Source organism: Rhea americana, unplaced genomic scaffold (genome assembly GCF_003343005.1).
Source record: "Rhea americana isolate MKP2758 unplaced genomic scaffold, rheAme1 scaffold_153, whole genome shotgun sequence".
NCBI classification, from domain to species: domain Eukaryota; kingdom Metazoa; phylum Chordata; class Aves; order Rheiformes; family Rheidae; genus Rhea; species Rhea americana.
Window position 1 is genome coordinate 1,657,340 of NW_028185628.1, and position 25,270 is coordinate 1,682,609.

The window sequence follows — 25,270 nt, forward strand, 5'->3', positions numbered from 1 at the left end:
TAACGGCTGTTTTGGCAGGTGTCGCGCGTTGTTGGCRGGCACGAGCCGCCCCCGCCGTCTCGCACTGCTGCCGCAAAGCTCCCCGCCCGCCCCTGCTGCAGCTGCGCCCAGCGCGCCTGGGAGGGCGGGAGGCTCTTACTGCGGCCGTGCCTGGGAGCCGGCGGGGCGGGAGCGGAGCGGAGCCGCCCGCGGGGCGCCGGATGCTGCGGCCCTTGCGGTACGGGATACACGAGTGGTGGCGTGCAGTGTRTTCTGTGAAATGTCTTGATTGCTTTGTTGCTCTAAAGCGTTTTTGAAATCTGCTTCGTATAGTAGTCCTGCATTACAGTTTCAGTGTGTGACCTAGAAGGAAACCTTTAAAGTATCTGATTTGGTACATAACATACATACATTTATRTGTGTGTGTGTGYGTGCTAGTTACGTGTTGCACCAAGATACCCAAGATAGTAAAATACTTCAGAAAACAGTCTGAATCACTGTTAACCCAGTTGTAAAAGGAAAAAAAAAAATGTTTCCTGGAAAAACTGAGGACGTGGATCCTTTCCAGCCTGGATGCTCTAGGCCRGAGTCCTTGGTTTTGACCTGGGCAGTGTGATCAGGTCTAGCTCCCGGTAGCTTCCAGCAGGTCCATACCTGCTTCTAGCTTTTTCCTCTAGCTCCCGAGGCCTGGCAGTGCCTAGGTCTGCCCTCATTGCAAAGGGTCCCCGGGGCCTTTGCTCTGTCCCTCTGCGTGGCTCGGGGCGGGGGGAGGGGTGCGCTGCCTGGTGGTGGCGAGGAGCCCTGTGCGCCTTTGCTTGCCCATCTGGGAGAAGGGTGAGTACCGCCCTGCGTCCTCTGCAGGCCTTACTTGTGGTTACCAGGCTTTGTGGGATCCCTGTGACTTCTGGTAGTGCCGGGCAACTTCAGTAGAAAATGSAGTGCGTGTTTTCAAATAATGCTAAGGAGCCATGGGGAAGTATTACAAGGAACACTACCTTTGCCATCACTTAGAACATCTAAATCCACTTTAGATAACATTATAAATTATGTATAATGTAATTACTATAAACTGTAGTAATGAGTGTCAGCACATAAAATCTGTGACAATGTAGGAAGTRCTTCTTTAAAGTGCATCAGTTTTGATCAAAAAATGGATATTCSTTGGATAATTTTTTCCCCCCTTTTCCCTCAGACCCTTAGAGAGAGGTGGTTTAAACTCATGTTTACCAATGGAGACATTTTCTACTGCTTTGTTAGTAACAGTTCTGCATTGTATGCTAACTTGCAGGGGCGAGAGCTTAACAAATCTTGCTRTCCTGTAACAATAATGATGTACTGGGCATCCTTCCCTCAATTATTTTGTAAAATGACATTGTGAAACTTTTTCTTCTGTATTTTTCTGRTTCTTTAGGTCTTTAAATGGTGAGAGGGGACTCTTTCAGTTAACTTAAGCCAATAAAACCTTGACTTACTCTTTTTTATCCCCCTCTTAAGAACTTTCTTAAATGATTTCACTTTTCAGTGTTCTTAAATGTTTCACTTTTTCATGCAAGGTAATGTATGCATGCTGTTCACTAGCTGGTGATACAGTCCTCTTAGCTCTAAGGAATGGGATATTAATGGCTCATATTAATGAGCTCCAAGAAATGGCATATTTTGTGTTTAAATTCTGTAGAGCAGTAGTATACAAGTTGAATTAATAGGCAGGTTTGCCTCAGTCCGTGGGTTTGCATCTTTTTCCAAACTCCTTGTCTCTATTCTCTTTATTGAAAGCAGAGCCTCGTGACCCTAACATTCTACTATAATATCCTCATCCATCCGCAAGCCCTCATTCCGTATCYGTTCCTCTGCTTCACTAGTGCTATTTTTATTTTTCAAATCACGGTATTTTACTATGGAACAAGCAGTCATACTRGTCAGTTGTAGATTTCAGGTACCTCTGAAGGAGAGGGTCACTGTCTAATTAATTAGAACTGAACCAGTTACTCTGCAGTACCTGACTGACAGTGAATAATTATAGTTTACTAGCTTTTGTTCAGTATGTGTATTGAAACAGACAAATTTGTYCAGGATAGTTCTATTTAATTAGTTCTACATGTTTTTCTCAAAGTCTTCCACTACCATGCCCCCACTGTTTCTGCATTTTTGCTTTCTCCTTTTCATTATTCCACTCTTGCTTGCAGGTGTTGGCCAGCATGCAGATGGGCAGAGCTGTTAGCTACAAGGTGATTAGTGCCTCACACTGCTCAGGTAACTGGGACTTGGTGGTAAAATCATATGCCATGTGGTTTGGTGGCTGCAGACTACAGACTGCTGCTTGGGGAGGTGAGGGCTGCTGTAGATAGGAGCAGGCAGAGTTCAAGATTTTTTGTTGTTTCTGCAACGTATCGTGGCAGAAATATTCTGTTTGTCTAATATCTTAACAGATTCTTTGTGCAGAGTTAAAGCTTAAATCCGTAGTTTATCTTACTTCTTTTGTATCTTTTTGTTGCTCTCATGTGGCATGAAGAGGAAGTGCATTTATTGGTTTGTTCTCTGGCATCTCTTGAGCAAGGTTTTGCAGGTAGTCTTGAAGATGGGATATATAGAATGTAAAGTCCTTCCACTAGAAACACTGGGAATGTGCGACTGTGAGGTAGGTTTCCAAATGAAATCTCTCAAGGAGAAAAAGAGGGCATTAATTCATTGTACCATTAGTTAATTAGAAGACTTGCAGTTTGAATAATACTCCTATAATAAGACTACCCAGAACTTCATGTTCCTGACTCTTGACAAGGAATGTTAACTTTAACATTTTTCTCCAGTCTGGAGAATATTTAAGAGCCTACATTTTTAAAACATTTTCTGGTATGAGCTACTGCTACTGTACTTAGGATTCTAGCTGCAGCAATCTTGTTAAATATTCTTAATATAACAACACTTCTTTACAGCACAAAAACATTCTGGACTTACAAGGAGGCACCTTGAAGGTTGAACTCATAAACTGAGATGTTAAACTTACAGTACAAACAGTTTAAAAAAGGAATCTTTCTTGAAAATTCTACGTGAGCTTAAAGTCATGAGTTTAACCATGAAAAAAGAATGTTCTCTAGAAGTCTGCGTTGATGTAACAGAATTAATGAGAACTGTAAAAGCATGGCTATTTTTGACTAGTTAGTTTACATCTCAGGGGATGCTGACTTTATTATGAAAAATATGCATTGCAGCACTGCATTTTTTTTATATTTCTGAATATTGTAGCTTTGACCCACTGTGTGTATATAAATAGATACAGAAGATAAGTGTCGGGACAGAAAGGGCCCGGTGTTTGTAAAACTTTTCTAATGAATAGTGGAATCTATGCCAAGTATACAAATCCTGCACATTCCTTTCTGAAGGTAGATTTATAAATCCCCAAAAGCTCTTGTTGAAAGTAAGATTTGAACAGTGCAGTTCATATACTAGGCTCATTCATAGCAGTGTTAAGAAACTGCTGTTCTCAAGATACATATGAATGCTTATGATTTTATTGCTGCAGGTGTCCCTTTTCAAATGAAAATTAGTAATAACTCTTAAGGGAATAGACTTTGGTAGTGTTACAGTTCCTAGTTTAGTTAACTGCTAACGCATCTGAATTACTAAAAAGAAAAAAGTGATTACTATATGTATAATGARTCCACAGTGATGCCTGTATGTCACCTGCATGTTTATACCTGGAATTTCAGRTCAGCAGTTGGCATTTGTCAAGGTAGTACTTGGTAACTTCATGAACCTTAGTTGGTGGTCACACAGTTCACTTTGCATCAGAGTTGTAGCTCATCCAGTGTGTGTGAGGTCTAGCTGGGATGCATTCCCTTATTGTGGCTGAAAATACCCTCCTGAAAGGCTTTTAAAGCAGAGTAGTGTATGTTTTCAGGGTAGATAATATGGGAACTTTTCAATTCTAATTAAATGATGTAAAAGCTTTAACACTGTTAAATCTTTCCCAAAATACCTATTTAGCCAACTATTCATACTCTTTATTGTTAAAAACTGTAGGGCTCACAAAGCACACCATTATTTTAATGCTTATGGCAAGTAGTGTGTGAAGCTTAGTGCTCATGAAGTGTGTTAGCAAGGATTTCTTTCCACATGAGTGCAAGCTTTGCTGCTCTGCCTCATCAGGATGACATTGCTCTGAATAAGCTTAGAAGCTGAAAGGTTGGCTCATTTTCGGAGCTAGTTAAGTTTCTGGTGTTTGTTGAGAGACTTCCAACAGAAGTCTTAAAAATAATAGTACATTTTGAAGTGTTAAAATGCAGTCTAGCTTTTACAGATACAGGCTTTTTGTGGAGCTTACTGCTTCTTAAATAGTGCTTAATTCAGATTTGTGGTGGTCAGACCTTGGTATAAATTGATGCCACCCAGTAAAATTGTATGTATGTCATAGTCGAAGTAGTTTGCTTTTTCYAGTTTTTCTGTAAACAGAAAATGATATAATCATCTGGAGGCTGGTTTACTTCTTTAGAAGGATACTCACTTTTYTTTATAGCTCTGTCACTGGAATCACTGCTTAGCTATTCAAAAAGGAGGGAAGGACTGTGAGTTCTGTCTTGGACTGAGTTGCTGTCCTGCAGTGGATGGGTGCACAGAGGAAGTTAGTGTAACGGACTCCCTTGTTGAGACCTCTGATCTCTCGGGGGAGAGATTAGAATAAGCCTCAATACTGCATCAGTTCTTGATTAAGGTGAGGGGAATTAATAAACTGCACGGAGAATTTCAAACTAGTATGTTTTTATTCAGTTTCCATGGTTTGGAATAAAGCCAAGGAAAAGGGAACAGAGCTCTGTCCTGGGCATAGGCAGTTGGCAGGCTGTAGTGGAGTGAGAACTCTGCAAACCTGATTGTGAAACCTCATATTAGGAGCTGTGGTTCTCTGGTTTGCAGATTCCCTGCCAGCCCACCTACCGGGTCGYTAGAGGCCTGTAAGGTTCAAAATGAGTGCCCATCTGCCCCTGAAGCAGGCTGCCAGATAGCATGTGCATAATGTTGAAGGCAGCTAGCAGTGTATCTCTGAAGCAGTAAGGATTTAGTTGACAGAAGCTTGTTTCATCTATTATTTGAGCTATTTTCTACTGACCTCACATCACTTACCTGGACTGTGAGCCTGGACAGATCTTTTCTTGAATACTTTTTGTTATCAGAGAATAACAATTTGTGCTGTCATACTTGTCCTGCATCATCTCAAGTCAAAAGCAGGGATTAAACTGGAAAACTAAAATAYWRTATTTTAGTTTTCCAGTTTAATCYCTGCTTTTTCTTTTTTTTTTTCCGATGCCATTTTGTTAGTATATGTAGAAGATGATCCATAAGTATGTTGTCTTCGGTGCTTGGGCTGCATCTACAAACTCCAGCCTCAATGCCGTAGAATGAGTACTGGAAAAAATGCACTTTATTCTATATTAAGACAATAATAAGCAGAGTTTAAATACATCAGAATGCTTTAATATTATCAAAAGTGCTAGACTGCAAAAGCTGCTATGAATTTATCTCTTTCCGGTGCTTTTTTATTAGAGATCCTTTGAGAGACAAGTGTACCCTCCGGGCTTCCTTTGCTTCGGTTCAATCTTATCATACTTTGAAGAAGACATTGCTGCTTCAGAGGCCTATGATAATGCTAAACTGTCAGAAAGTAGACAGWCAAACAAAAGAAAAATTAATTTACAAACTTCTTCCAGTTATAGCGAGAATCCTTTGGAAGCTTAATGACTCAATTATTAAAAAAAAAAAAAAATCTGTGGTCAAAGTCCTAGTGCTTATTTCTTAAAAGACTATCAAATTTCTTTCTGAAAAACTAATTATTTACTAAGGCAATACAAAAAAGACTYCCCCAAACTTGCAGGCAAGTAATGAGGTTGTTATTGTAAGTATGCAATTTGATCAGAACACTGAAGAAGTCAGCTGTATAACATGGTTTTATTTTAAAAACTACAGTTTTGTCTTGTTCCTTTCCAACAATATAAGCATATCATAATTTTTCATCTCGTTATCCTCAAAGTATCAGTCCTGAGTTTAAARATACGAGGTTAGGCACAGGGAGAATAAAGGAGCTATGTAGGTTACACAGGAAGCTTGCAATTTAAACTGCATTTCTGGCTACTGACACACACAGTAGACTGCCTTTTCTTTACATCACCATCTTCTTTGCTAATTTCACAACTATCAAACTAGGAATTACTTGTACTTTGTGGTAAATAAATAGTATACTGAACATCTGTTTAAGTGCTCTTTTGCTTAATTACATAGATACTATCCTTATTCTGACCTGCATTCAGATTAGGCTTTAAATAACAGTAACGTATTTGAGTATTTTAAAGCTGCAATGTGCAGCCTGACTTTCTTAAAAATCGTAACACTTTTCTTATTGAATATCCTGTATTTCCATGCAGACACTTTTATTTGCAATCATTTTGTCCTTGAAATTCAAGATACTCTATTTATAGTGCCATGTTACATACTGTTCATTTCTTACATCTTCAAATATTAAATGAACCTTTCTTCTTCTCTTTGGTGCCACACGCAAGGACAGCATTGGCATAGCCCAGCAACAACACTGGGTTGTATTCAGATTATGAAGCTTTGTCATCATCATTACTTTCCTTCMAGCCTTGAGGAAGAATGTTCCTGAGCATATTTACAGAATCATAATCCTTTAACATGCTATTGAATGTATTTTATTAAACTGTGATGCCAACTTTAACTTCCCTTGGATTCTGTATCCTAAAATATGCCTACTGTTCTCTTATTTTCACTTTCTTTCTGTGATGTCTGGAATTTAAAATGCTACAAGTCCATAACTTAAAATGCACMGTGAAATGTAAATACTGCAAGGTTGATTTCACAGCTGATGTATATTTTATTTTCGTAGTAATTATTTTCATCAGCTCAAGTCATTTTCAATTGTTTTTCCKTAGAATATTATCTAAGGAAGCTTCGGTTGCTTGAAAATTGCTAATGATTCTTTAATAAGATGTTCCCAAAGAGTGTGTACCACAAGCATTACACAAGTTATTTTAAAGCAATATGTGAACAAAGCTTATACTGAACATTGCCTGGCATTGAGCTGGGAGGCCTAAGCAGTAGCTGCTATTCCTGATTGTGGTACCAAGTAAGTTTAAGTTTGGGAAGGTGTGCCATAATATAAAGAACTCAGAAATGCAAATAMAATTAATCTGAGACAAGCAGGTTGAAAGAAATTTAGACTTCATGGTTTGAAGTTCAGTTCTATTCTCATGACTCAGAAACCTGTGCACTGAGGAAAGTTTTAGTAGAGAGTCAGGACCTTGTTTGTGGCCCTGAAGTCACACAAGTGGTGGCACTGGAGCAGTTCTTCCTTTCTCTTAAATGGCTGTTAGGAGTTTCCGGTTTCTAATTTCTTTTTGCTTTTGCTGAATACTCATCTGCCTTCAAAAACTTCTTGTATTACCTTTTTAAACACTAGCAAGACAGTATTTTCTGCTAACCATATTCATGAAAACAGCTGAGTTTCTTTAGCTGAAAAACAAAACAAATGACAACTTGCTTTGGGCAGACTCCTGGCATGGAGGATTTCAACACTCTGGAGGCTCTGTTGACTTCACAGGGAGCTCAGATTTCCAGTTTGGGCATCAGCAAGCTTAAATGTCTTCATCTGATGGCATGAATACAAGTGCACTGTGTGGGGCCCTACTTACTTATTTAGTGAGCAGATAATTACACTGTGTACATACATATAAAGTGTGTTCTTCTGAAACCTTGTATTAAAAACTAAGTGTTTTATTCTTTTCCTCTCTATCAGACAGGTAGAAGTATCCTTCATATCAGATCCTCAACTAGATTGAAATAGACAGTTAAACTGGAAATTGAAGATGAGTACCTAGCTACTATTGATTAGCAAAATTAGTATTGCTTCCCTTTTCTTTACAGATTGTCCACAGACAAGCTGTTATTGTTAAAATGGTATTTAACCTGAACTTATGAAATAACAGTGACTAATTTGTTCTTGAATATTTTGCTGTTCTGCTTGTTTTCATTGGGCTTTTAAAGCATTTTTTTTTTTATTAGGGGTAGAAGCAAATTTTAGCATCTCTGAGCATTCTTGCAATTATGAGTTAGAACTCTCTTTCGTTTGGTTTAACTGATCCTCTTCTCCCTTGAAACATACTTTATTGTCCACCCAGTCAGGTAAGGAGTAAAGAACTGAGAAGCAGCAACTTGTTAAACCCTTTGTACCTGATTGTCATACTCACTTTAGTCGTTATTTTACTATGAAATCTATTATGGGCAGTTTTATTAAAGTTGGTTTCTTAAGTCAGTCCTTAAGCAACTTCTTTGAAGAAGCATGAACTCTCAGGTGAATTGATAATAACATTTTAATTAAGCAAATATAACTGTATATAAGCAAATCCATTTTCTGTCTTAAAGCTTTTCAGAACCAGGTACTCTACAGGAGTATCTTCCTTCTTCAGCTGCGCTGTAAGAACGCAGTTGTCTTCTGTCATGGATGTTGCCGTTCCCAGGTATTTCCCACACTATAGGGCTCCTTGCCTATTTTAATGTTTTTAAGTTAAATTGWTTGTAAAAAATCCAAACAACTATTAAGATGGTCATACATTATAGAGCTGGGGGCTTCTGGGTTTGTCTGAAATATGACCAAGCGAGTTTTAATTCTGCAACACTGTAGGAGTATGAATACGCAAGGGAAGTATAATACTGGAACTTGTACCTCTCAAAAGTAGTTTGCTTCACCATTGAGAATGAAAGTTCAGATTAAGTTCCTAAAACTGAAGAAATAAAGTTTATAGAAACTTTAATATTAATCTCAAGTGTGCAGATTTTCCTTAAAAATACGATGAAATCAGATGAAAAAGATGATACAATGGTCTCACTACAGAAATGGAAATTCAGAGAGAGAAATTTTATAACTTAATCAAATTTCTAAGTATAAAACTATGAATTTTTAACAAAATGAATTTCAGAAGGTGTATGAAGTATGTGTAAGTCCATGCCTAAGCATCTTGTTTTATTACTGTACTTCAATTTTTCATCTTTTTGGAAATCCAAAATAAGGATATAAGGGCTTGCTTGTTAGGAAGGGGAGAGGAAACATTCCCCTAGGAAGGAGTTTGATTTTTGGACAAGATGTAAGCTTTTTGCTCTTGCAAGCTTACTGCTTCATGTTTTACTACCCATTTTGAACTGACTGCTCTTTAAATGAGGAGTGGATCATTTGTGGCCCAGTTCTTGGATCTCTGTGGATCAGGAGTTAGTGCCTCCTAACTTGGGAAAATCCAGGAGTGTGGCTCTCAAAATGTAAAAGCTGTACACTCATGATGATTGAATGAAGCACATAACTGAACAAAATATCTTTGGAAATACAGCGTTTACTTGATTGGGAGAGTCTGGAAATGTATTTGATAAATTTTGTGGTTCTGGGCACAGTGTAAATGAGACACTTTCTGGTGCTGCAATATGTAAATATGGGAATGTTTTTCCTGGCTCTGCTGTGCTCTGTGACTGGCCAACTACTCTTGTATTAATCCTAGCACTGAAAGGAAGTGTACTGAGTACAGCCTTCTGATTTAATAAAATACTCAAAATAGTTTAGTGTTAAGTATATTTATAAAAAGCAGGTGTCTGAGACAGTAGCATAAATTATGTATGCAAACTCAGGGTAGAAAAAAGCTAAAATATATTTCAGAATTTATTCAACTACAGTGTAATATCATGTGTTTCTTTATGGTATCAAATCAGACATGCTTTCTAGAAGTGCTATGGTGAAAGATGCACGTTTCCTAATTTAGCATATATGACCTGTTTCTTAGCTCTTCCATTCTYCTGTAAGTGACCTTGATACCACTTCTGAATTCTGTTTTGGCTCAGGTGCCTGATGGATGCTTTTGTTTTTCCTTCTTTTTTCTACTCTTGAATGAGGAAAATCCCAGTGGTTTGAAACAGTGAGAGGAACAGTGTGCTCATGAGAGACAACTGCAGTTTTGTTATCCCCAATGATTCAAAAGTCAAGGGATAGTTCTCTCTCTCTCAAAATTGGAAAAAGTAAAGATAAAATCATCTGTCTTCCAATGTATTTGTTATGCTGAAGCAGTACTGCACACTGTGATGAGTTTGGTCTCTACGGCATCTTGCCTCTGCTTTACTTCAATCCTTTGGGTAGTTTTGGAGCCTCTTTACTCATGGCACATCTTTTTCTTTTCACAAGTTTCCAGAATTGTGGAAGCAATTCCAGAGTTTTTTTACTGCTTGTTCCCTGTCCCTGAACCTGTTTTGTGGAGGCAGGGAGGCCACAGTGAGAGCGAGCTGTTGGCTTGTAGCAGGGAGTCACCGAGACAAACCACCCTTGTTTCAGAGTTCTTGCTATTTCTCCTTCCCTTCCTATTCGCGTAGGATCAGTTTGGGGACTGAAAATAATACGGCTTGTTTTTTTGCAGCTGTTTCAGATTGCTGTACTTCTGTGGGTGGTGGGGCAGTGGGGAAGACAGCAAAGTAAAGAAGCTTTTTTCTCAACTAGATATAAAATTAGTGCTAGAGCTGGAGCTTCTTGAATTGTTGAAAAGCTGTCTTTAGCTTTGGCTCTATCTCTGTGACTCTAGATCTGTTGAAGAGTGTTAATTCTACTGTGACTGCTACTCAAGCCTATTGCTTCTTCTGAATGGACCATAATAGACTGTATTTCCAGCGAGAGGGCACTTTTCAACTGACTAAACAGAGCTATAGAGAACTCTGCTTTACTTCAGCTCAAGGATGAGTTTAAAACCAATTTCTGCTTGTTACTCAGTAGCTATTTTTCAATGTTTGTTATGTTTTCCTACTTGCAGAGACAGGCTGCTTGACTACATGAATTGATATCATGAATGGGATTGCCATTCACAATATCCAGTTGTTTTTTCTCATACCCATCTACCTGGCCTTCTCCAGATGATGTTTCTGCTACCCTGCTCTTTCCCTCTCCAGGTCAGTTCTGCCTCAACTGTAAAGATGGTAGCTGCTCCGAGCTTTAGTTCTTATTTCGGTAAGTTTGGAGAGTATATCTTGTGGTTCTTGGGTGACGCTGAGGACAAGTTATTTCTTTGAGGAGTTGAGATTGATGCTGACTGCTAGTTCGGCTGGAGCCTTTGGCAAGGCTGATTTCAGATGCAGTTAATGTTTTTACTATTTGAGATCCCTGAATGCAATTTGTGATGACAACATTTGGACTTTTTTTTTCTTTTTTTTTTTAATAAGTGGCATTAGAGATATTCCTCTGTCATGCTGTGTTCTTTGCTTAAATTGAAATGGTGGCCACTGCCAACTGATCTTGTACTGGAAGCATATGGTCAAGTGATTAATCACCTTCTCATACAATATTCTTGACTAACTAACAGTATTCTTTCCTACAGTGAGAACAATTTAGAAATAATTTGCTTGGTCTGCCCTTTTAAACATAYTTGGCATGTTGTCCATTTATTGAAAGGGTGTGTTTCCTATGTCAGTGCCTTTCTGAAATATTGTTACATTTTAAACCAAACTTGACAAAGTTAGAATCACTGTGCATTTGAGTTGTGTTTTAGTTTTTACCTACTGTCTGTAGGAGTTATACACAGAAGGATGGAATGACTTTTACTATCAGTGCGCAACTTAGTTTAACAGTCACTGTTGTGATCTAGGAATTTTTGTTGAACCAYAGAGCTCGTGAAAGATGCAAAATTCATACATGTTTTTAGCTGCCTTTACACATTGGTCCAAGGAATTCCTCTCCTTAGAGCTTGATTTCTGTTACTAGTCAAAACTGCCGTGTTTAGTGTATCCTAAGACAAAAGGAGAATTAATAGTGTGTGCTATGGATGATGACTTTTGGTTAACTGCTGACACGGTCTGACAATATTTTATATAGTAGTAGATGGAGGATACCTTGGTGCAGCATTAGTATTAATTTTTGTGTGGTCTACTGTAGGAAGGAAAGGCAAGGTCGTGTATGTCTCTATTATACCAGCATGCTCTTATATTTGTACACCTGCTCTGCATACTCTTTTCCTTGGTGTGTCATTAGGCAGAAATACTTACCTTCATTTTGTATCAAAAACAAAATATGGTGCAGGGATGATATATTCATGTTTGCCTGCAATTAAAATACATATTTCAATATTTAATAGTAAGCTGTAATGAAATGTTATAAATAATCTATAGTGTGTACCCTTATGGGAAAARATACATGCAAGAACTTAAATGCAAATTTTTATGAATGACATAATTCTGAACCTTAATCTAGTATTTAAAGGAATAAAGTGTAGTTAAAAAAGTTCAGGAGCATTCCTCTGAGAAAATATGGAGGGATTTTCTTCTTGTATGGTTTTAAGTTAAAGAATCTTAAAAATGGGTTTTTGTGTTTAGTTATCTCAGTATATTAATATTCACTAAACTGTTCTGTTTTCAAGCTGAGTTGTATTGGTAAAGAACTTGAAAAAGATTGTGTTCAGGTGGATGTGAAATGTTAAATTTGTTTTTCACACCAAAGGTGATTTTTAGTTTTGTTATTAAAAGTGGTATACATAAAAATGAAACCAATCTGTAATAGTTCAGTGCATTTATTCATTTGTTGTTCTGTATTTGAGCAAACTGGTGTGTGTGCATTTTCACATTCTCTGATAAAATAGTTGGATTTGGTTGCATTCACATAGGACTCAAATGGGACAAATGGTAGCTACATGGTAAATAAATGCCACAATTTAGTTAAGTTGACTTAGCATAGCTAACAGTTAAATCAGAAGTGTACAGCTACCTGCAGATATGTATACCTGCAAAGATAATGAGCTTTTATTTAGAGAAATGTCCATAAGAGCATTTCAATCTTGACAATTCAGCCAATAAATATTGACCTCACTGCTGGGGTAATTTAGGGGAAAGAAGAAAAGCTTTCAAAATCCTTGGAGTATAAAATAGAGGAACCTGAGAGCTCAAGATATTCCTGAACTTCATCTTAAACACTTGCTAGTTTTTTGACTTTTTTTAAAAAAAAAACTTGAGAGAGGAGCCTTACCTAATAATTTTTAGACTGCAGCAGTTCTTTGATGGAAACACTTTTAAGAATGATCAAATTTTCCATTATATAATTTGTAGTCATTCAGCCATAATAGAAAGTGATATGAATCTCTATAAAATAGATTCCTGAATCAGGAATGAACTAGTAGTTGACTCTCTTTCCAAATTCAGACATGTTGTGTTTTTCCTTCCTTGGAGGAACAGAAGATGTTACAGTTTGTGCCAWTTTTTTTCCCCCTCATTTGCAAGAAAGAGAAACAAAAATTATATCCAAACAATTTAGTTTGTTCAAATTAATTGCTATTTACCTATTGGATGGATAAGCTTGAGTAGAAAATACAGCTGCATCCCCAAGACGCTTATGTGCTATTTAGTGGAGACTTTTCCAAGGAATAATAGGTTAATTAATTCTCAGCAGCATTGATTCTGCAAACAAGTATGCTGTCAGTCCTGGTAATAYGCATATAAATATGATTAAACCAAAGTCATTGTTGGATATCATAGCTCCATCTCTGTGGATTGACTTATGCATTTCTTAATCTTTTTTTTTTATTGTTAAGTGTAGGATCATTATGTTTTTTTTTCTTTTTTTCTTTTTTTTGGTTCTTTTTTTCACCCTATATAATATCAGTTAAACCTGTCTGTGAGAGAACTTGCTGACGAGGGGAGTAGGCTTATGGGCAGCAGTGCTGGGACTCGTCTGTAGTGATATCTGCCACTAAACTGAGAGAGGTCTCTTCCTTTACATGGGAGAGTTTTTTAATATATGTACATTAGCTTAATTAGCCTTGCTGATATGGCCATTTTCTCACCCATCTTCTTCCTGTCAAGGTCATATGCATGCATGGTCATATATGTATWTTTGTTCTTTCTGTATCTGTGTAGGAGGTCACAGTAGAATTTACTATTGAGTGTGTAATATGGAGCCTGAAAAATGCTTTCTTTTCTGCATGCAGTCTCTAGCAGTGTGCTGCAAGAACATTTATAATCTTACGTCTTYGTAGCACAGGGACGCAAGGTCCTTAAGCCAAAAAAGATAAAAGGGGAAAAAGTACGTCTCATATTCTGTCAGGAAGAGCACTGTTGGAGACAAGTAGGCACCTGAACAGACAGGAGCAATAGATCAGTTACAGCAGCCATTGCAATCGCTGGATGTAATCATCAAAACTATCTAGAGTAAGTGATGATTTCTCTTTAAAAAACGAAAAAAGGCTACCCTTAGTGTTTTTTTCATTGATTTTTAGGAAGTAATGTGTTGCTTCCTTMTATTTCTGACATTCCTTTCTTTGGATGGGTGATTTTAAATCTTAATTCAAGATCTGCATTAATTCTTTGAAAGTGTTACTGCAATGAAGCATTGCGGTATTAAGTATTTCTCCTTTGCCTGAATGCCTTCCAGGACTGGAAAGAAACATTTGACTCTGTGGAGCCCTCAAGCACAGTTCCCTCCTCTCCCCAGCCTTCTGAGCCGGGACCCCCAAATTTCATTGTGTGTGACTAGTGTGGTAAGTATGTTAAAGCCCTTCTAAATATTCTGTAAAGCTGATCTGAATAAAACAGTATGTCATACTTGAAAACAATAGCATTTTTCAGTAGCAAGAAAATTTATTAGTATGTTTATACTTTTTTTTTTTTTGAGTGAGAGTAGAAATTGGGGAGGATCTTGAATGGTGACTCTTGTATTTTTCATAGTAGTCAACTGAAGATGAAAGGGGATTTGGTGAATAACTCCTGCTATAACTGTTCCTGTGAATAATGTATTTCCTCTAGAGGGCAATGCTTCACTTTCCTCTGAAAGAGGACAGGAACATTAGTAGGAAAATGTGATTTTTGAAGGGGATAAAGAATTGCTTTCAATGCTGTGTTTCTCTTGAGTATTGCTTTTATGGACTTAGGAGTCACTTTTTAAAAGCCAAGTACCCCAAAACCTTTGAAAGCCAGAGTTCACAGTAACTCTRAAGACTTTTTAAGTATACATCTATCTGGGCAGCCAGGGCTAAATTACAATTTTTAGATACCTGCTTCTCGCAGCTGTAAGTAAATAGTTCAGGAAGGCACTGTAACTCTGATCTGTTTATCATGGCCCTCCTCTGATCCCTCCTCCTAGTTCCTTTCTCTTGGCCTCGAAGAACCGAGTGCATGTAGAAGTCTCTATGCTTGGGCTTGCTTGGGGGATGGCTGTGGAAGCTAACACACTTTTCTCTCTCTCTTTTTTTTTTTTTTTTTCCCTGAAGTCAGCAGCCCAAGTTTTCCACAGTATGGTTTGGATAAGCATTGTAGAGCGCTGGTGCGCACGACGCTGGTGCCCATTTTGGGGGTGACGTGGGAATGTGTCTACTTCTTAGTTCACCTTTTGGTTGAATGTGGCCCAGAGCAGTGCAGTTTATAGCACTTGGTGCCTTGGACAAAAATAGGACAATATTCCTAAAGAAATGTATACTCTGCTTCGTTAAGGGAGTTAATTTTTATGTAGGTAAAGTAGGTCAGACACAGTAAATATTTCACAGATTTTTCTCTGTTGTTTTTTCTCCAGTAAATACGTTTCTCTGCCTGACAAGTAAGACACCTGTATTGCTTGATGTGAACAAAGCCAATTTTAATTTGAACAGTTCATCAGACTTTCCTCACTGGGAGCAATAATAGAATTAATAATAATATAGAATTCCTTKTAATAGCAGTGCAAACTAAGATATCAATTAGAATAGAACTTGCTTTTAGATAATTCTACTTTTTTTTTTAACTTGCAACTCTAGCAGCAGAGCTGTATCTAAAGCGTTCCTGTTGCAGATCACTACTGCTAGTTCACATTGCATTTTAGAACTCCAGCTTTCTTCTCTTTCCTTCAAATCTCTAGAGCTTCCAAAATATTTATTGACAAAAGAGAATGAGTGGCAATAGGATAGAAGAAAATGAGGAAGCAATGAAACGGGATTTTGGACAACAAAATGCAGTCACATATATCCAGTGTTTACATCATAACTAGTGCAATTACTTCTGTTTGCTAATAGATGAAAYGCTTTCTATGTACTCTAACTTTCTACTAAAATTCTTATTGTCAAAGTACAGGTTCTTACAAATGATGCTAGGTGAGTACAGGTAAGTGTTGTATTTGAGTAGAGTGGAAGAGAGGGGGCAACCTGAAAGCTGAGCTGAATTTTCTTTGTTTTCCCAATGTTAGCTGTTGCCTGTAAACTGGAATAGTTGTAGTATATCTTGTCATTTTWGTTTAGGCAAGACTCTATTTAACTTCACTGGGATTTTTGGGGTGGCACTGGCAGCCTGATGCTGTGGCTCTCTGTTCAGAACTCAGAAGACCATTCTTGCATGTTGAAGTTAATCCTTGTGTTTGCAGGCTACTTCTGTCTTTTGTAGTACACTTGTTTTTTGAGCTTTAAGGTTTTTTTTGTTTGTTTTTTCTCTTCCTTTGAAGAGTTGTATATGAGCATTATGGAATAGAAGTTCTTTGAAGCCTTTTAGACTTGAGAACTATTATGCCTTTGCTTGTTGTAGTTTGACAGTCCAAATTCTGATGCAAACTGTTCATTCTAGAAATGCTGTAGTTTTTATTTTCTCCTGTTATTTAATACTGTTTTGATGGGAGTGAAGTTTCAGAAGGCAGTCCTGATCAGATGGCCAGCTGCTGCTGATAGCACAGTTCTGCTCAGCTACCTGCTTTTGCCAGGTGCCTCCAGCCTCACGGTGAGCCACTTCAGCTTATTGAGCTAGGGGAAAATAGGGTCTGTGGGGCAGAAGGAAAAGGGATCATCTTTGGCCTGTTCAGCAGCTGCTCAGGCTGGGAGTGAGAGCAAACTCRAGGGAGAGCCAAGCACATGTGGCTGAGCGTGGCGTGGAGGAGGGTAGCATTTCCCCTCTGMCAGAGAAGGAGGAGGAGATCTTACATGAAATCTTACCCTAAACTTGCTGTGCAGCTCCGTTCCCTGTCGCACCTCTCTACCTCGTTGCCCCTTGCAGGGCTTTGTGGCCTCTCCGGCCAGAAGTCCTCCTTTAATATAAATGCTGAGCTTTGCTGGGCTTAGGGCTATGCTTTCCATGCCTTTCTTTTGGAAAGGTGGTGGTTGAATGTGTGCAAGCGCATTTCTGGCAGTTGGGTTGGTAAAGTAGATGAATTGAAGTTGGTGTGGATGCTAGTATTTAAACTGATTACTTTCCTTGTTTTTTTAAATAGAATTACAAAATTACATTTCCTCAGTGTAATAAGGTTTCCGGGAAAGGTATTTCCAGGGTTCGTTTATCTGTTTTAACTTACATTCTAAGTTCCACTCTCTGGCTGTGGAGGAAAGGAAAGAAGAACGTATTACAWGCGTATTTGTGTCCTCAAATGCAGTCATGCTGCTGTGGCTTATGTGGTGTTATTTTTGCAGAGACTCCATGTGCTATTCCAGCTAGGTARAGGTTTTTAAATATAAAAATAAGTATCACTCTCTCCTCATACAGTTTCTTTTTCTTTTATTTTAGAAGATATTTTTAATAATATTGCTGATAAGAGAAATACACTTCTAAACTAATAAAAATAATTGCTTTTAAACAAAAGATTGAACATTATTGGCTGTACGAAGCCAGTTTGCAATGATACTTGTTTTTTCATAAAATATCTCTTTGAGACTGAGAGATACTTAGGAAAAGCAAATAGTTAAAATTCACATTAGCTTGTCACTGAAAATGAAACAAACACTGTAAGGGTCAAATGTGTTTTCCTATTGAAAAGATTACTGCTATTTTGGAACCAAGATGATATAATTTTGCATGACTTCTTTAGGTCTTTTTTGTACTTCCGATATTTCATTTCTAGAATTTAAATTGAATTGCTTTTGAAAAAGTGTTTGAGAAAAGAACATGACTGAACACAGTAATGTTATTAGTAATGATGCTAATAATGTCATGCACAAGAAGTCATGTCAGAAGGGTGTAACCTCATAAATTCTAGTTTATTTTTAATGTTCTAACTTTTGAAATCTTAGCAGGAGAGGAAGAATTTGTGTACCTTAGCAATTTGTTAATACATATTTGACATTATTGTGTAGAATGCAATATCCTTTCTTTACCTACATTAGCTTTGTGCATCTGATAACATTTGCAGTTAATAGGGCATCMCTACTTAATTTAGGTTTGGTTATCAGTTTTTTGATGCTATAAGCTTTTAAGACATTTAACCTACATTATTTCAATGAATTATAAATAAGCTGTTAAAGGAGCCACCCTGGCCAGCTGAACTCTGCTTTCCAAGATTTCTGTGCCTGTCAGAACTCTAAAGTGGCAATATGATTTTTAAAAAATAAAGCTATATATGTATCTTTTAGCTAGATACAGATCATGTGTATAAAAGCTCTTGTCTTCTTTGAGTTTTTGTGCTAGTACAAAATTCTAGTGCTAATAATCCTTATTATTAAAGAGCTTGGTATTTAGGTTTATTCTTTATTTAGAAACTAGTATACATAAAAAAGTGACTTTATTTAATAACAGTTTTGAAATATCTAAAACATGATGCTGAACAATTCTATTTTTCAAAGCCTGTTTTTGCTAGTGATGTTTTTTATCTTTATTCAGTTAAGATTAGTTCTGTGGTATTCAGTTACGTCAGCAAGCATTTCCTTTGAATAAAAATAATCACTGGGGTTTGAAGGTACAGTTTTCAAACAATATCTCTATTTCAGCAGATCTCTTGCTTTGTTTTAAATGACAGTAGCAAACAATATGATCCATTGAGCTGTGCTTGGTAATTCGAGAAGCGAAGAGGAAACAAAGGCCCGGCGAGGCCGGGTCGGACCGGGCGGCCGGCCGCTCCGTGCCGAGCGCACAGTTCACTGTCCGGTCACCTGTGTCTGACGGCGAAGCGCGCGGGGCGCCGCTCTCGGCGCCCTCCCTCTCTGGGGCTGCAGGCGTCCCCCGCGGAGGCTAAGGCCTGTCCTGCCCGGCCGGAACTGCTCGCTCGTTAGAGGCCTGGCTTCGGCCCCCGGCGGGTCCCGCCTGCCTACTGGGCTCGGCCGCGCTCGCTCGCCTGAGCGTGCGCTCGGTGCCCACCTTGCCACAGAGCTGCCTCTTTGGCTTGGGCTACGAAACTAGTTTGCGTGGTTTCAGAAGGGAAAAGTTACTGTAACAGGCAGAAATGAAGCTGTTGGAAGAGGTGCTGGTTAATCCCCTCAGAACAGAAAGGGGAGGGGGAAATGCGTTTGCCTTGAGCAGAGTTCAGTCTGCTGCTCATCGTGTACTTGAATCCTTGGCAAAGCTTGGAAAGAAATTTAGACTCGTTAGTATTCTCTGCTGGTAATTTTTCTCTGTATGTACAGAGTTTGGAGTCTGTTGTGTTTTTAAACATCTGTAAGAATTAACTACATCGTAAATAAAAGCTCTGTGAGCAATATGATTGATTCAGAGTATATATGAGGTGTTGTCATAAATAGATAATGGTTACTGGCAAGGTAAACATTTCACTAGACCTTTTTTTTTTTCTTTTTTCTTTTTTCTCCTTCTCATTAGGTATATTTCTATATGCTGGGTAGGATTTTTAAAATGAGCTTGCTTTGGCATATGATTTTCATGGAAATACAGACTTGGCTTTGTATCTTGGAGTGGCCCTTCAGTGATCACCCAAATGTACTCTGAATATTCTTTCCTAGTAAAAAAGTTAAGATTTACACTTGTAAAATCTTTCTTTTTGCCCTCTGTGCTGTTTCAGGTCAGAATATATTTCTTTCACTGGGCAGTCAGAAGCTGAGTGGAATAGATTTTGGCTCTTTTTCTTGCACTTTTATGGTTTTTTATCGTTAGAAATATTGAATTTTTTGATGCAAAGATTATAATATAAAATTGTACATTTTGTAAATGTAAAACTGAATATATGAAGTGTTCTCCAGTTGTATGTATTTCTCAGATTTCACAGTGGAGAGGATAGTTTTTAAACATCCAGTTAAAAACAAAGCTAATCCCCACTGCATTAATCATGTCTTCATGCCTGGGAATGAGTTCTAACTAATCTAAACATTAAGGAGAGCAAAAGACAGGGTGTTATATAGAAAAGGGTGACATTACTTCTTCATTTTACATGAAGTAGTGATCTGTCGACTTTTGAAAGACAATAACGACTTTGTTCTGTGCTATAAAAAGGGAGGTGGGGTGAACTTAATATGTGAATAAACTGATTATTTCTGATATTGCTAGTTCTGTTTCTTAAATAGTGTGTAACATCATGTTAACCTTAATGGGTACTAGAAATAAAATGATGCTTTGGGTGGGGGGAATGTTTGAGTTTCATAAGGAGAGGAGTTTCTCTGTTACTAGGCTAAAGGGATTACATAAAACAATGTTAGAATCTGGATTGTAAACTGGGAGTAGATACAGATTCTGTTCTGGATCTTCAGTAGAAGATTGAATTGTGAAATGGCTGCGATTACTGTTAATGCAGTAGAATTTACTGTCCTGTTGTGCTGTGTGTATTCAGTTCTAGAACTGTTCAATTTTCTTATTTAAAATCTGGTTAATATATACAACTTTTACAAAAACAATCTGATTAAATTGGGTGTTTGTAACATGTCTTTTTACATCTCCTTCTTGTTTCCCTAGTTGTTGTATTTCTTTTGCAGATCTTCCACATTTTATGACAAACAAAATGAGTTGGATAATAGCTTCAAATTACATCTCTTTAAAACAGATGTAATAAATCATGATAGCCAGAGCAGTTGTTTCATTGTACTGGAGAACTTCATCAGAATACTCTTTCATGAAGCAGAGAGGATCCTGTCATACTTATTTGGGAGAATAAAATTGTGGTAATATTCACAATTACTCATTTAGAACTGTAATATTTCATATTATTTTTTTTATTTGGGGGGGGGGAACAATTCTCCAGTTTGTCTAAATGATTTAAAATCTGCCAAGTTGGATGCAGTCTTAAAATCTTTATGGTAGTTGGACATTATTTGGTCACCATTTTCTGTAAAACTTGTTTCCATTTCTGGAAAAAAAACCAAGCCAAACCCTATGTAAGATAACATGTGAGTAGCTCTGAAGATAAATTTAAAAGAGAACACAATACAATCTTGGTTTTAAACTCAAATGTGTTGTGGTAAATTCTGAACGTTGTCTATGGGACTACTTCAGATCGTTATGTTTTGGTTTGTTTAGTAGAAATTTTRTGCAAAAAATATCATCTGCACTTGGATACGTGAACCTTTTTCTTCCATTGACTTCAAGGTAGTTGAGAACTCTCCCTTTATGATATAGAGAGGGTTTTGCTGTTTTAGTTCTGTGTATTTCCCAAGATCAATTAAAATTTTTCATGATAGTTGTATCTTTTCTTGTTATATATATGTTTATTTCTTTAATGACATCAGAATATTAACCTTTGGGGGCTGTCTTAGAGTACTAACATATTATTTTCCATTCAAGAGTATTCTTCAACTCAAAAGTCATATTGTCAGMAGAGCTACCACCATGTAATTCTCATGAAAGTGTGTACATCTGTCCTTGTGAGGCCAAAAGGCAGTGCTTACCTGCCTTAATAACAGAGAGAGTGATGGTAATAGTAATGTGAGAGCGTGTTGTAATGTTAGTAGTATTTGCAGGAAAGAGTAGCAATTGTAATCTAGCCTATTACAGGCTAGATATGGAAATCTTTTAGTCCTCAAGACTGCAGTTAGGAAAAATTGGAGGAATATTTTTTTGAGCTTTTCCGTGGTGACAGAAAAAGGTGAATAACAAATGACTTTCTCAGTTGGCTGAGACACTTTTGAAAGACATGGAGTTTTGAAGAGAGTCAAGGTTCAGTCAGAACATTCAAAGATAATTGTTACAGGGCACTGATAATGTTCCTGCTGAATTCTTAAAGACAGGTATGGAAAAGCTGACTGGAAAACATTCTATACCAATGCTATTCGTTTGGAGGTTAGGAAGAAACTTTGGGTATAAAAGGAAGGCATCATATGTCTAATTTTGGAGTGAGGAGGGGAGGTTGGTGGGACAAAAGAAACATTGTGGTTACTTCCCTGTTTGTTATAAGCTAAATCTTATTTTAGGTATTTTAAAACATTTGAAACTGTTGGGAAGATACAAGGAAAGCATCTGTGGATTGTGGTGAAAACATTCGCTTTGTGAAGTAAAAGATTTTAACTTCGGCAAATATTTGAGAAAATGGGAATAAGAAGCATGTACGTTCGTGGATTTTCATCGTGTGTGTGATAGATGGTAAGAGGGCTTCTGAAAAGCAGGGAGATAATTTTTAATCTCTAGTAAAGTTGTTTCACTGGTGCAATTTGTGACTCCAAAGCAGAGTCAAAATTTTGAGCAAATTCTCTGTTGCATTTCCCATTGCCAAGGCACTGTGTCACAGAGATGCAGGTGCACTGTTGTCACTTCTTCTAGTGGGGTTATAAAAATGATAAAAAGGTTGTGAAGTTACCTGTCTGAAGTTATTTTAAATGATCTATACCAGCTTTAAACCAATTAGTACAACTGACGAATGACTTGTCTACTGTAACAAAGGTAGGAAGTTTGGTGGGAGACTTGAAAGAGTAAGAAAAATGTGACTTGTCAGTCAATTTTGAATTCATTGATTTTGGTTGTAAGCTGATGGATGGGAATCTCTAAAGTAGGAGTGTTTGCACTTTTTTGAGACCTACTGACTGTTGACAGTCAAGCTGATATAGCACCAGAGTGCTCTACAAGGATGCTACCTTGGATCCCAAAGTCAGTTAAACCTCTTAGCATGCAGTTATAGTCAAGCTAATAATGAAGCCTGGTACTAATTAATTGTCACACTTTTTTTTTTTTTTTTTTTTCAGATCTAGGCCAAAAGTCTCTGTCTTGCCAGTAGACTGCATCTAGTGGTGTAGATGGGTCCTCAGTCCTGATTGCCTGCTTCTCTTGCATACAGATGTGATGCCTCAGTGAGAGCTTGCTTAGTATGTGCTGCTGCAGTGCAAACATAAAGGGCTGTAATAGGTTGTTTAAAATCTTCTCTTGGTTGCCCTTGATAAACAAGTCTGTGTAATTCTCAACTGTGCAACTGAAATTTCATTTCTGTATATGCGTATTAGCATTGAATAATGTGTACAGTGCATTGAAAATTATCAGATTCATCAACCTACATTTACAATCAGGCCATTAATTTCACCTTTCTGCAATCCTAAACACTGTTAAACACTGAGTACTTCAAACTGTACTGCAAAAAAGTTTCTTACTGCTCTCTGTTAACTTCTACTGGCAAAGATTCCACAAAACACATTAAAATGTGAATGCTTTATAATACTTTTAAAGACTTTTAAGATAGCTATGTAGTCCTCTTTTTAATACTCTGTTTTCTTTAAGTAGTTATTTTGCAGAAGTAAATATTCATGAGGGAAAAATCCAGCCCAAGAAGCTGAGATATCTCATTTAATGAAAATGAAGAGTAGAGGCAGAATTTTGATTTATTTATTTATTTCAGTTTAACTTTTGTAATTCCACAGAGCTTTATGGAAGAAATGTAACAGCATAAGTGGACAGTACGAGCAGTTTTTTCTCATAGCTGAGATGTAAGTGGAAATAATGTTCTGTATTTTTTCTCCACTCTTTTCAGTTATGGCACTGGGATCTTTTAAAATGTACCTGTCTGGAAAAGGATGCGTTGGGTGATGTTGACTGAACTATTTTATACTAGTACTTCATTTAATTTCCACTGAAGTAAGGGGAATAGGAGGTGAATTAAATACAGTTTAGTGTTTGCTGACTGCTGGAAAATGAATTTACACACAATAGCGTATGTATTTTTTTCCCCTTTAGGAGACCATTTTATTTTAAAAAGTTAAATCCAATTCTCAGTACTTCATTCATTTGCATTACAAACTAATACTTCGCCAAAAGCATTTTTACTCTTGAGACTCTTTTTTAATGACTGTGTTATGGAAAAAGTAAATGCATACTTTTAAATATACTATTTTTTTTGAAATCCACCTATTCTTTTTAAATATGCTCAAGTATTATTCTCAGTTATTAGCACAAATTTGTAGTCGAATTTGTAGTACAGGATACATTCACATCAGCTATTTTAACCAATAGTCAACTATTGCATATATTGACTGTAATAAATAGCAATCAGAAGTTTGTTTTTGTCAGCATAGCAGCTGTCAGCAAAGATTTAATAAGCTGGCGGAGTTTTCTTGTGTATGTTTTAAATTCTTACAGTTGTGGCTACATTCTGTTTGAAGGGCACTTACTGAAACTTGTGCAGGCAACCATTTCTCTAGAAGTCCATGATGCTAGGATAATCTTCTAATAAAGGAGAAAAATACATCAGTGGACTTCCTACTCCTGTTAAAATAGAAATTTATCAGGCTATAAGCAAAAGTTATATGTGAATGTTTGCCACCTCTTTAAATGTGAAGTTTAAATATGTGTATTCTGTCACTGTGTGTGTCTAATGGATCAGTTCTACGTGTACTTTTCTGGAGGARGAAGAAGTGGATCTAGAAAAGGTCCTGTATCAGTTCCTTTTAAAAAACTTTCAGCTGTTGATGAACACATATATCTGTAAAGAAATATCATAYGATTTCATAAGCAGGCTGAAACTGTTGTTTGTTTATTTGTGCATGGATATTTTGCACCCTCAGCTCTCCTATGCTCCATTGACATAGCTTTTGCATGGATAGGGTTGCTTCTGCAATACTTTTGTGATTTTATACCAGATACAGAATGGCACAGAAAGAAAGGGAGTTTTATTATTTATATATAATACATGACCCCTGTGTGTGTATGTATTTGTATGACTAGAGAAAGTCTGAGAACAATTACAGGAGCTTTTCTTTGCTGTAAAGCATGGATAAAAGCCGTGTGATGAGGCAAGATCTTTGTCAGCTGGTGATAGATTCGCTGCAGCTGGAGGACCATTTCATTCTAATTCTCATTTTAGGAATTCTTGTACATAACCATCCCAACCACCACACATGTAGCACCAAGACTTTCCTTGGTATTTCTTTGGTGTCTAAAGCTTGTTAATGTCCTTTGATATGTTATATTGGGATTTGTGTTTAACCAGATTTTTGCTCCTCCATTCTGGCTATGTTTTTTCCTTCTGTGTGCATAATCTTGACATTGGCTGTTGTCTTCGTATTGGTAAAATAACAGTCACCCAAGGATTTGGAAATCAAGTTATTGAACATCAAGTACTGGGTAGTAACGGTCTATGTGTATTATTACTGCATTGTAACTTGAGTATTTCATGGTAGCTTCAAGAAAAGGGAATACACTACATTGCCTGATCTATTGTGTA

General features: G+C 37.3%; 1 long non-coding RNA gene across 1 annotated transcript in view; it reads left to right on the forward strand.

Annotated features, from left to right (window-relative positions):
• The first annotated feature begins 156 nt into the window (after positions 1 to 156).
• LOC146598792 (uncharacterized) overlaps positions 157 to 25,270 on the forward strand; it is a 49,547-nt gene continuing 24,433 nt past the window's right edge. Inside the window, exons 1-2 of the long non-coding RNA XR_014895202.1 lie at positions 157 to 217; positions 2,163 to 2,229. This is a non-coding gene — a long non-coding RNA (uncharacterized LOC146598792). The remainder of the gene's footprint in view (positions 218 to 2,162; positions 2,230 to 25,270) is intronic.